Source organism: Phaseolus vulgaris, chromosome 9, assembly GCF_000499845.2.
Source record: "Phaseolus vulgaris cultivar G19833 chromosome 9, P. vulgaris v2.0, whole genome shotgun sequence".
Classification (NCBI taxonomy): Eukaryota; Viridiplantae; Streptophyta; class Magnoliopsida; order Fabales; family Fabaceae; genus Phaseolus; species Phaseolus vulgaris.
The window spans coordinates 9795012-9808629 of record NC_023751.2 but is presented as its reverse complement, the minus strand read 5'-3'; positions in this window follow the sequence as shown (position 1 = coordinate 9808629).

The window sequence follows — 13618 nt, the reverse complement described above, 5'->3', positions numbered from 1 at the left end:
TATTCAAAAACAATATTTTTTAAAAAAGAAAAAATACTAGAAGGAGAAAATAATATATCTGACAAACCTTTTCCTCAATTTTTTTTTACTTGGATTCAATAATTAAGGGAAGAAAAATTGTAAAACAAATGACGAGTAAAGGTTACAAGACTCCATTGTTGTTCCATTATATAAAAAAAATTGAGTTTAAATTGAATATAATTCTAACATAATTATTGAAATTTTTATTGATATGTCAAATCCTCAGATACGAATGTGACATTTTTTTTAATATATAGAAAACCATCACATCATGCTTCAGTTTGTTTCATTTTTTTTTCAATTTCATAACAATGAAGTTGTTTTCACCATTGGAAACTTTGAAAGAAGTTGTTAAAGTTGCATTCACCATTAACAACTTCTATTAAAAATTGTCTTCACCATTGACAACTTTGAAAAGAAGTTGTCAAAGTTGCATTCACCATTCACAACTTCTATTAAAGGTTGCTTTCACGGTTGACAACTTTATGTAAGAACCAAATAAAAAAGTTTCACTTCATAAAAAATATATTTTTCAAATATTACATTATAATTGTAATTATAATTAAATAATTATAATATATATAATTATTCCAAAACAATTTTTTTTTAAAAAAATAATATAAGGAGAAAATAATGTATCCCACAAACCTTCTCCTCAAACTTTTTTTACTTGGATTCAAGAATTAAGAGAAGAAAAACTGTAGAACAAAAGACGAATGAAGGGTTACAAGTCTCCATTGTTGTTCCATTATATAACAAATATTGAGTCTGAGTTGAATATAATTATAACATAGTTATTAAAATTTTTATTGATATGCCAAATCCTAAAAAACGAATGCAACATTTTTTTAATGTATAGAAAACCATCATGTGACGCTTCACTTTGTTTCATTTTTTTTAATTTAATAACAAATTACTTGCCTTTACCACTGACAACTTTGTCAGAAGTTGTCAAAGTTGCATTCACCATTGACAACTTTTGTTGAAAGTTTCCTTCATGGTTGACAACTTTTCATAGGCATCTAATTAAAAAGTTTCACTTCATAAAAAATTTATTTATCAAATAAATTTCAAATATTACATTATAATTTTGATTATAATTATAATATATATATATATTTATTCAAAAACAAGAATTTTGTTTAAAAGTACTAGAAGGAGAAAATAATGTATCTTACAAACCTTGTCCTCAATTTTTTTTTTACTTGGATTCAAGAATTAAGAGAAGAAAAAGTGTAGAACAAAGGACGAGTGAAGGTTACAAGACTCCATTGTTGTATCATTATATAACAAATATTGAGTTTGAGTTGAATATAATTCTAGCATAATTATTAAAATTTTTATTGATATATCAAATCCTCGGATACAAATGTGAAATTTTTTTAATGTATAGAAAACTATCACACCATGCTTCACTTTGTTTGATTTATTTTTTTTCAATTTCATAACAAAGAAGTTGTCTTTACCATTGACAACATTTGAAGAAGTTGTCAATATTGAAAGTTGTCTTCACCATTAGTAACTTTAGAAGAAGTTGCCAATATTGAAATTTGCCTTTACCATTAACAATTTTGAAAGAAGTTGCCAAAGTTTATTGACAACTTCTATTGTAGGTTGCCTTCTTGGTTGACAATTTTGCAGAGGAAGCAAATAAGAAAAGTTTCACTTCATAAAAACTTTATTTTTCAAATTAATTTCAAATATTACATTATAATTATAATTATATATATTTATTCATAAAGAAGAAATTTTTTTAAAAAATAGTTGAAGAAGAAAATAATGTATCCAAAAAAACCTTCTCTCAACTTTTTTTTAGTTTGAATTAATAGAAGAAAAAATGTAGAACAAAGGGAGAGTGAAAGTTAAAAGACTCCATTATTGTTCCATTATATAACAAATATTTAGTCTAAGTTGAATATATTTCTAACATAATTATTGACATTTTTATTGATATATCAAATCCTAATATTCGAATGTGACATTTTTTTAATGTATAGAAAACCATCACGCCATGCTTCACTTTGTTTCATTTATTTTTTTTCAATTTCATAACAAAGAAGTTATCTTCACTATTGACAACTTTGGAAGAAGTTGTCAATATTAAAAGTTGTATTCACCATTGACAACTTAGGAAGAAGTTGTCAAAGTTGCATTCACCATTGACAACTTCTATTGAAGGTTACATTATAATTGTAATTATAATTAAATAATTATAATATATATTTAATTAAAAACAAGAAATTTTAAAAAAAATTACTAGAAGGAGAAATTAATGTATCCCACAAACTTCTGCTCAAACTTTTTTTACTTGGATTCAAGAATTAAGAGAAGAAAAAGTGTAGAACAACAGACGAGTGAATGTTACAAGACTGAGTTGAATATAACAAATATTGAGTCTGAGTTGAATATAATTATAACATTGAAATTTTTATTAATATGTCAAATCCTCAAATACGAATGTGACATTTTTTTAAAATATAGAAAATCATCACATCACGCTTCACTTTGTTTTATTTTTTTTAATTTCATAACAAAGAAGTTGTCTTTACCATTGACAACTTTGGAAGGAGTTGTCAAAGTTGCATTAATCATTGGCAACTCATAGTGAAAGTTTCCTTCATAGTTGACAACTTTGCATTGGCACCAAATTAAAAAGTTTCACTTCATTAAAAATTTATTGATCAAATTAATTTCAAATATTACATTATAATTATAATTATAATTCAATAATTATAATATATATTTATTCAAAAACAAGAAAAATTTAAAAAAAATACTAGAAGGAGAAAATAATGTACCCTACAAACCTTTTCCTTAAATTTCTTTTACTTGGATTCAAGAATTAAGAGAAGAAAAAGTGTAGAACAAAGGACGAGTGCTGGTTACAAGACTCCATTGTAATTCAATTATATAAAAAATATTGAGTCTAAGTTGAATATAATTCTAACATAATTATTGAAATTTTTATTGATATGTCAAATCCTTATATACGAATGTGACATATTTTTTAATGTATAGAAAACCATTACGTCACGCTTCACTTTGTTTCATTTTTTTTAATTTCATAACAAAGAAGTGGTCTTTACTATTGGCAACTTTGAAAAAAGTTGTCAAATTGACTTCACCATTGACAACTATTGAAAAAATTGCCAAAGTTACATTCACTATTGACCACTTCTATTGAAAATTGTCTTCACCATTGACAACTTTGGAAAAAGTTGCCAAAGTTGCATTCATCAATGACAACTTTTATTGAAGGTTGCCATCATCGTTGACAACTTTGCGTAGGAACCAAATAAAAAAGTTTCACTTCATAAAAAATAATTTTCAAATTAATTTCAAATATTACATTATAATTAAATATATATTATATATATTTATTGAAAAACAAGAATTTTTTTTAAAAACAATACTAGAAGGAGAAAATAATGTATCCCATAAACTTTCTTCTCAAACTTTTTTTCCCTGGATTCAAGAATTAAGAAAAGAAAAAGTGTAGGACAAAAGAAGAGTGAAGATTACAAGATTCCATTGTTGTTCCATTATATAACAAATATTGAATAATTGTTAATTATAATTTTAACATAATTATTGAAATTTTTATGGATATGTCAAATTCTTAAATACAAATGTGACATTTTTTTAATATATAGAAAACTATTACATCACGCTTCACTTTGTTTCATTTTTTTTTTAATTTCATAACAAAGAAGTTGCCTTTACTATTGACAACTTTGGAAGGAGTTGTCAAAGTTGCATTCACCATTGGCAACTCATATTGAAAGTTTCCTTCATGGTTTACAACTTTGCATAGACACCAAATTAAAAAGTTTCACTTCATAATAAAAAATTTATTTATCAAATTAATTTCAAATATTAAATTATAATTATAATTATAATTCAATAATTATAATATATATTTATTCAAAAACAAGAAAAATTTTAAAAAAAATACTAGAATGAGAGAATAATGTATCCCACAAACCTTTGCCTTAAATTTTTTTACTTGGATTCAAGAATTAAGAGAAGAAAAAGTGTAGAACAAAGGACGAGTGATGGTTACAAGACTCCATTGTAGTTCAATTATATAAAAAATATTGAGTTTGAGTTGAATATAATTTTAACATAATTATTGAAATTTTTATTGATATGTCAAATCCTCATATACGAATGTGACATTTTTTTTTCATGTATAGAAAACCATTACGACACGCTTCACTTTGTTTTACTTTTTTTAATTTTATAACAAAGAAGTTGCCTTCACCATTGACAACTTTGGAAGTTGTCAAAGTTGCATTCACCATTGGCAACTTCTATTGAAAGTTTCTTTCATGGTTGACAACTTTGCATTGACAACTTCTCTCTATGTATGTATACGTCTCTATCTATCTATCCGTTGTTATCTATCTATCTGTCTCTATCTGTTTATCCATTTATATCTATGTATCTCTATCTATCTATCTTTCTCTATATATCTTTCTTTATCTCTCTCTCTCTCTCTCTCTATCTATCTGTCTCTCTCTCTCTCTCTCTCTCTATCTATCTGTCTCTCTCTCTCCCTCTCTTCTCTCTCGCTCTCTCCCTCTCTTCTCTCTCTCTCTATATCTATCTGTCTTTATCTATCTATATGTCTTTATTTATCTATACGTCTCTATCTATCTATTCGTCTCTATCTATCTATTCGTCTCTATTTATCTGTCTCAATCTATCTATTTCTCTCTCTCTCTATATATATCTATCTGTCTGCATCTATCTATATCTCTTTCTCTCACTCTCTCTCTCTCTCTATATATATATATATATATGTCTCTATCTATTTTTCTTTCTCTCTCTCTTATCTATCTCTCTTTTCTTTTTCTCTCTCTTCTCTCTATCTATCTGTCTATATCTATCTATAGGTCTCTATCTATCTATCTATCTATCTATCTATCTGTCTCTATCTATCTTTCTCTATGTTTCTATCTGTCTCTATCTATCTTTCTATCTATCTGTCTCTCTCTTCTCTCTCTCTCTCTCTCCTCTCTCTCTCTCGCTCTATATATATCTATCTATTTGTCTCTATCTACCTATATGTCTTTATCTATCTAACTGTCTCTATCCATCTATCCGTCTCTATCTATCTATCCGTCTCTATCTATATATTCGTCTCTATCTATTTGTCTCTATCTATTCGTTCTTATCTATCTATTTGTCTCTATTTATCTATCTGTTTCTATCTATTTATCTATCGATCTCTATCTATTTATCTATCCCTCTCTATCTATCTATCTATCTATCTATCTTTCTCTATCTATCGATTTGCATCTTCTATCTCTCTATCTCTATCCATCTCTATCTATCAATCTATCTGTCTCTATCTATCTATCTATATGTCTTTATCTATCTATCTGCCTCTCCCTCCCTCTCTCTATCTATGTGTCTCTATCTATTTATCCAACTCTATCTATCCGTCTCTATCTATCTATCTATTTATCTCTATCTATCTATCCGTCTCTATATATCTATATGTCTCTATTTATCTATCTGTCATTATCTATCTGTCTCTATATATCTATCCGTCTCTATCTATCTATCATTCTTTATCTATCTATCTATCTATCTATCTGTCTCTCTTTTCTCTCTCTCTCTCTCACTCTACTCTCTCTCTTTTCTCTCTCTCTCTTTTCTCTCTTTCTCTCTCACTCTACTCTCTCTTTTCTCTCTCACTTTTCTCTCTCTCTTTTCTCTCTCTCTTCCCTCTATCTATCTATATATCTATCTATTTGTCTATATCTATCTATACGTCTTTATCTATCTATCTATCTATCCGTCACTATCTATCTATCTATCTTTCTCTATCTATCTCTTTATCTATCTGTCTCTATCTAGTAGTCTCTATCTATCTTCCTGTTTCTATCTATCTATCCATCTCTATCTATATATCTGTCTGTATTTATCTATCTATCTATCTCTATCTATCTATCCGTCTTTATCTATCTCTATGTCTCTATATATCTATCTGTCTCTATCTATCTATGTGTCATTATCTCTCTCTCTCTCTGTCTCTATCTATCTATCCGTCTCTATCTATATATCTTTCATTATCTGTCTCTCTCTTCTCTTTCTCTCTCTCTCTCACTCTTCTCTCTCTCTTTTCTCTCTCTCTCTTCTCTCCATCTCTATCTATCTATACGTCTTTATCTATATATCTATTCGTCTCTTTCTATCTATCTGTCTCTATCTATCTATCTATATGTCTCTATCTATTCGTCTCTATCTGTTCGTCTCTATCCATCTATCCATCTCTATCTATATATTTGTCTCTATCTATGTATCTGTCTATCTGTTGTTATCTATCTATCCGTCTCTATCTGTTTATATCTATCTGTCTCTATCTATCTTTCTTTATCTATCTCTCTTTCTCTCTCTCTCTCTCTCTCTCTCTCTCTCTCTCTCTCTCTCTCTCTCCCTCTCTTCTCTCTCTCTATCTATCTGTTTATACGTCTCTATCTGTCTATACGTCTCTATCTATCTATCTATTTCTCTCTCTCTCTCCCTCTCTCTCTCTCTCTCTATATATATATATATATCTTTCTCTCTCTCTTTTCATTCTCTCTCTCTTCTCTCTATCTATTTGTGTATATCTATCTATCTATCCGTCTCTATCTATCTTTCTATCTGTCTCTATCTATATATCTGTCTTTCTCTTCTCTCTTAGGGCGTTTGAAGAGACTCTATGTTTGGAGAGTGGGTTTTTTATGCCTTTTTATAACAACGCTTGAAGAGACATCGTGATTAAACAGAGTGAAAGGCACGAAAAACCCACTCACCAAGAACATGGATTGGAATGAAGACGAGACACAAATTAATGAAAATATTCATACTCACATTTGTACGCATCCAAATGTTTATTAAATATTTTTTTTTACAAAGATAAATATATAAATAAATTATAATTAGTAGATAATGATAGAATTCTATGATTAGTAGATATCTTCTTAAGTAGGACGTAATTTTGAGAGAGAAAATCTCCATAAACTTGTATATATTAGTGTCTCATCTTCATTCCAATACAATAATGAAAATATATATACTCATATTTATACGCATCCAAGTATTTATTAAATATATTTTTACAAAATATGTTAATGCATATAAAGGGTTACAATAAATATGGTTTCCTTAGAACTATTATATATTTGTGTCTCATCTTCATTACAATACAATAATGAAAATATTCATACTCACATTTGTATGCATCCAAATATTTATTAAATATTTTTTTTACAAAGATAAAATTTTAAAAAAACATCATATTATCAATAATTTAATATTTAAATAATACTTTTTATTATATTCAATAATAATTATATAAATAAATTATAATTGCATAAATGTTGAAACAACATAGCAAATAAATCAAAAGTGTCTTATTAAGGAAACAATAATTATCAAATTATACTTAATTAATGTACAATATTGTGCGTAATTATATGTAATAATTTTAATAATGATAGAATTCCATGAATGTAATATATTTGTGTCTCATCTTCATTCCAATACAATAATGAAAATATTTATACTCACATTTGTCCGCATCCAAATATTTATTAAATATATTTTTACAAAATATGTTAATGCATTTAAAGGGTTATTAGAAATATAGTTTCCTTATAACTTTGTATATATTTGTGTTTCATCTTCATTACAATACAATAAATAAAATATTCATACTCATATTTGTACTTATCCAAATATTTATTAAATTTTTTTTACAAAGAGAAAACTTAAAGAAAAACATAATATTGGTAATAATTCCATGTTAAAATAATACTTTTTATTATATTCAATTATAAATATATAAATAAATTATAGTTGCATAAATTTTGAAACAACATAGCAAATAAATCAAAAGCTTCTTATTAAAGAAGTAATAATTACAAAATTATACGCATATATTGTATGCAACTATTGTACGCAATTATATACAATTAATTTAATAATGATACAATTCAGTGATAAAAAGATTCTTACTCACATTAGTACGCATCCAAATATATATTAAATATATTTTTTTAAAGATAAAACTTAAAAAGAAAAAATGATATTATCAATAATTTGATGTTAAAATAAGACTTTTGATTATATTCAATAATAAATATATAAATAAATAATAATTGCATAAATTTGGAAACAACATAGCAAACAAATCAAAAGTGTCTTATTAAGAAAATAATAATTATCAAATTATACGCAATTATTGTAAGATATTGTATGCAATTAATTTAATAATGATAGACTCTTATGATTAGTGAATCTCTACCTAATTAGCTTGTAATTTAGAGAGAGAAAGTCTCCATATACTTCTATATTTTTGTGTCTTATGTTCATTCCAATATAATAATAAAAATATTCATACTGACATTAATATACATCCAAATATAATATTTAATAATGATAGACTCCTATGATTAGTGAATATCCACCTAATTAACTTCTAATTTAGAGAGAGAAAGTCACCATACACTTGTATATACTTCTGACTCATATTCATTCCAATACAATAATGAAAATATTAATACTCACATATGTACGCATCCAAATATTTATTAAATATTTTTTTTATAAAATATGGTAATGCATATAAAGGGTTCAAGAAATATGGTTTTCTTATAACTTTTATATATTTGTGTCTCATGTTCATTCCAATACAATAATAAAATTATTCATACTCACATTAGTACACATCCAAATATTTATTAAATATTTTTTTTACAGAGATTAAACGTAACAAAAACATGATATTTTAATAATTTGATGTAAAAATAATACTTTTTGTTATATTCAATAATAAATATATAAATAAATTATAATTGCATAAATTTTGAAACAACATAACAAATAAATCAAAAGTGTGTTATTAAGGAAATAATAATGATCAAATTATACGTAATTATTGTACGATATTGTACGCAATTATATGCAATTAATTTAATAATGATAGATTCCTATGATTAGTAGATCTATGCCTAATTCGCTTGTAATTTGTAAAGAGAAAGTCTCCATACACTTGTATATATTTGTGTTTCATCTTCATTCCAATACAATAATGAAATTATTTATACTCACATTTGTACGCAACCAAATATTTATTAAATATTTTTTTACTAATATGGTAATTTAGATAAAGGGTTACAATATTTGTGTCTCATCTTTATTCCAATACAATAAAAAAAATATTCATACTCACATTAATACGCATCCAAATATTTATTAAATATTTTTTTTACAAAGATAAAACTTAAAAAAAATGATATTATCAATAATTTGACGTTAGAATAATACTTTTTATTATATTCAATATTAAATATATAAATAAGTTATAATTGCATAAATTATGAAACAACATAACCAATAAATCAAAAGTATCTTATTAAGGAAATAATAATTATCAAATTATACACAATTATTGTACGATATTGTACGCAATTATATGCAATTAATTTAATAATGATAGACTCTTTTGATTAGTGGATCTCTACCTAATTAGCTTGTAATTTGGAGAGAGAAAATCTCTATCCACTTGTATATATTTTCTCATCTTCATTCTAATACAATAATGAAAATATTTATACTCACATTTGTACAAAATATACAAATTAAAAAAAATCATGTTATCAATAATATGATCTTAAAATAATACTTTTTATTATATTCAATAATAAATATATAAATAAATTATAATTGCATAAATATGGAAACAACATTGAAAATAAATCAAAAGTGTCTTATTAAGGAAATAATAATTATGAAATTATACGCAATTATTATATGCAACTATTGTACGCAATTATATGCAATTAATTTAATAATGATAGAATCTCATGATTAATGGATCTCTACCTAATTAGCTTGTAATTTGGAGAGAGAAAATCTTTATCCACTTGTATATATTTTCTCATCTTCATTCCAATACAATAATGAAAATATTTATACTCACATTTGTACAAAATATAAAAATTAAAAAAGAATCATGTTATCAATAATATGATCTTAAAATAATACTTTTTATTATATTCAATAATAAATATATAAATAAATTATAATTGCATAAATATGGAAACAACATTGAAAATAAATCAAAAGTGTTTTATTAAGAAAATAATAATTATGAAATTATACGCAATTATTATATGCAACTATTGTACGCAATTATATGCAATATATTTAATAATGATAAAATCTCATGATTAGTGGATCTCTACCTAATTAGCTTGTGATGTGGAGATAGAAAGTCTCCATACACTTGTATATATTTTTTGTCTCATTATCATTCCAATACATGTTCTTGATGTTTTACTATGCCCATATGCATTATCTTCTCATGAACAATATGTCTCAAAATCATGGGGACCACTTTTTGTTATCTCAAATTGTATTCTAAACTATTTCTCTATTATTTAGTACGAAAACAATATTTTGAGGGCAATAGTTCCTTCAAAACCACATGGTTCTAAACTTATGCAACTGAACTAGTGACATATTTGAATACTATGCATGATAAGATTTTGCCACAAGGCATACAACCCTTAAAAGAAAAAAAAAATAGTAGTGTTTTTGAAATCTGAACGAAGATCAACCATTTTAACATTGGGGAATAAAAGTTTAAGATTAGTAAGGTCTACGAATACTGATAATATTTGTACATAGGTTTCACCCACATCCACAGGGTGAAACCCGAGATTCTATTTATTCTAAGATGTATGATTTTATTTATGAGGGAGACTTTCCTCTTAGTTCAAAAATGAGTTTATTATATTCAATAATAAATATATAAATAAATTATAATTGCATAAATATGGAAACAACATTGAAAATAAATCAAAAGTGTCTTATTAAGAAAATAATAATTATGAAATTATACGCAATTATTATATGCAACTATTGTACGCAATTATATGCAATATATTTAATAATGATAAAATCTCATGATTAGTGGATCTCTACCTAATTAGCTTGTGATGTGGAGATAGAAAGTCTCCATACACTTGTATATATTTTTTGTCTCATTATCATTCCAATACATGTTCTTGATGTTTTACTATGCCCATATGCATTATCTTCTCATGAACAATATGTCTCAAAATCATGGGGACCACTTTTTGTTATCTCAAATTGTATTCTAAACTATTTCTCTATTATTTAGTACGAAAACAAAATTTTGATGGCAATAGTTCCTTCAAAACCACATGGTTCTAAACTTATGCAACTGAACTAGTGACATATTTGAATACTATGCATGATAAGATTTTGTCACAAGGCATACAACCCTTAAAAGAAGAAAAAATTAGTAGTGTTTTTGAAATCTGAACGAAGATCAACCATTTTAACATTGGGGAATAAAAGTTTAAGATTAGTAAGGTCTACGAATACTGATAATATATTATATGGGTGAGACAACAGACACTATAGTGATATATTTGTACATAGGTTTCACCCACATCCACAGGGTGAAACCCGAGATTCTATTCCCACTTTTTGTTATCAAATTGTATTCTAAACTATTTCTCTATTATTTAATACGAAAACAAAATTTTGAGGGCAATAGTTCCTTCAAAACCACATGGTTCTAAACTTATGCAAATGAACTAGTGACATATTTGAATACTATGCATGATAATATTTTGCCACAAGGCATACAACCCTTAAAAGAAGAAAAAATTAGTAGTGTTTTTGAAATCTGAACGAAGATCAACCATTTTAACATTGGGGAATAAAAGTTTAAGATTAGTAAGGTCTACGAATACTGATAATATATTATATGGGTGAGACAACAGACACTATAGTGATATATTTGTACATAGGTTTCACCCACATCCACAGGGTAAGAAAAAATTAGTAGTGTTTTTGAAATCTGAACGAAGATCAACCATTTTAACATTGGGGAATAAAAGTTTAAGATTAGTAAGGTCTACGAATACTGATAATATATTATATGGGTGAGACAACAGACACTATAGTGATATATTTGTACATAGGTTTCACCCACATCCACAGGGTGAAACCCGAGATTCTATTTATTATAAGATGTATGATTTTATTTATGAGGGAGACTTTCCTCTTAGTTCAAAAAGGAGTTTATTATATTCAATAATAAACCCACATCCACAGGGTGAAACCCGAGATTCTATTTATTATAAGATGTATGATTTTATTTATGAGGGAGACTTTCCTCTTAGTTCAAAAAGGAGTTTATTATATTCAATAATAAATATATAAATAAATTATAATTGCATAAATATGGAAACAACATTGAAAATAAATCAAAAGTGTCTTATTAAGAAAATAATAATTATGAAATTATACGCAATTATTATATGCAACTATTATACGCAATTATATGCAATATATTTAATAATGATAAAATCTCATGATTAGTGGATCTCTACCTAATTAGCTTGTGATGTGGAGATAGAAAGTCTCCATACACATTTCTCTATTATTTAGTACGAAAACAAAATTTTGAGGGCAATAGTTCCTTCAAAACCACATGGTTCTAAACTTGCCACAAGACATACAACCTTTAAAAGAAGAAAAAATTAGTAGTGTTTTTGAAATCTGAACGAAGATCAACCATTTTAACATTGGGAATAAAAGTTTAAGATTAGTAAGGTCTACGAATACTGATAATATATTATATGGGTGAGACAACAGACACTATAGTGATATATTTGTACATAGGTTTCACCCACATCCACAGGGTGAAACCCGAGATTCTATTTATTATAAGATATATGATTTTATTTATGAGGGAGACTTTCCTCTTAGTTCAAAAAGGAGGAAAAAACACTACTATGTGAGCACAATTGAGAGTCATTCATTGCAGTTAAAAATATCCACAAAAGATTTTAGAAAAGATGATTCTAAACAAATATACTTCAAATATGAGATAAGAGTTCAAGAATGTATTTCGGCATCAATGGGAAAGAGTTATACTCCATTTGTTCGCCAGGAAGAGATTTGCTTTCCAAAATGAAAATATTCATACTGACATTTGTACGCATCCAAATATTTATTAATTATTTTTTTACAAAAAAATAAAACTTAAAAAAAACATGATATTATTAATAATTTGATGTTAAATTAAAACTTTTTATTATATTGGATAAGAAATATATAAATAAATTATAATTGAATAAATTTTGAAACAACATAGCAAATAAAACAAAAGTGTCTTATTAAGGAAATAATAATTATGAAATTATATGCTATTATTGTACGATATTATACGCAATTATATGCAATTAACTTAATAATGATAAAATCTCATGATTAGTGGATCGCTACATAATTAGCTTGTAATTTGGAGAAAGAAAGTCTCCTTACACTTATATATATTTGTATCTCATCTTCATTCCAATACAATAATAAAAATATTTATATTTACATTTGTAGCATCAAAATATTAATTAAATATTTTTTTTACTAAATATGATAATGCATATAAAGGGTTACAAGAAATATGGTTTCTTGGAACTTGTATATATTTGTGTATCATCTTCATTCCAATACAATAATAAAAATATTCATACTCACATTTGTATGCATCCATATATTT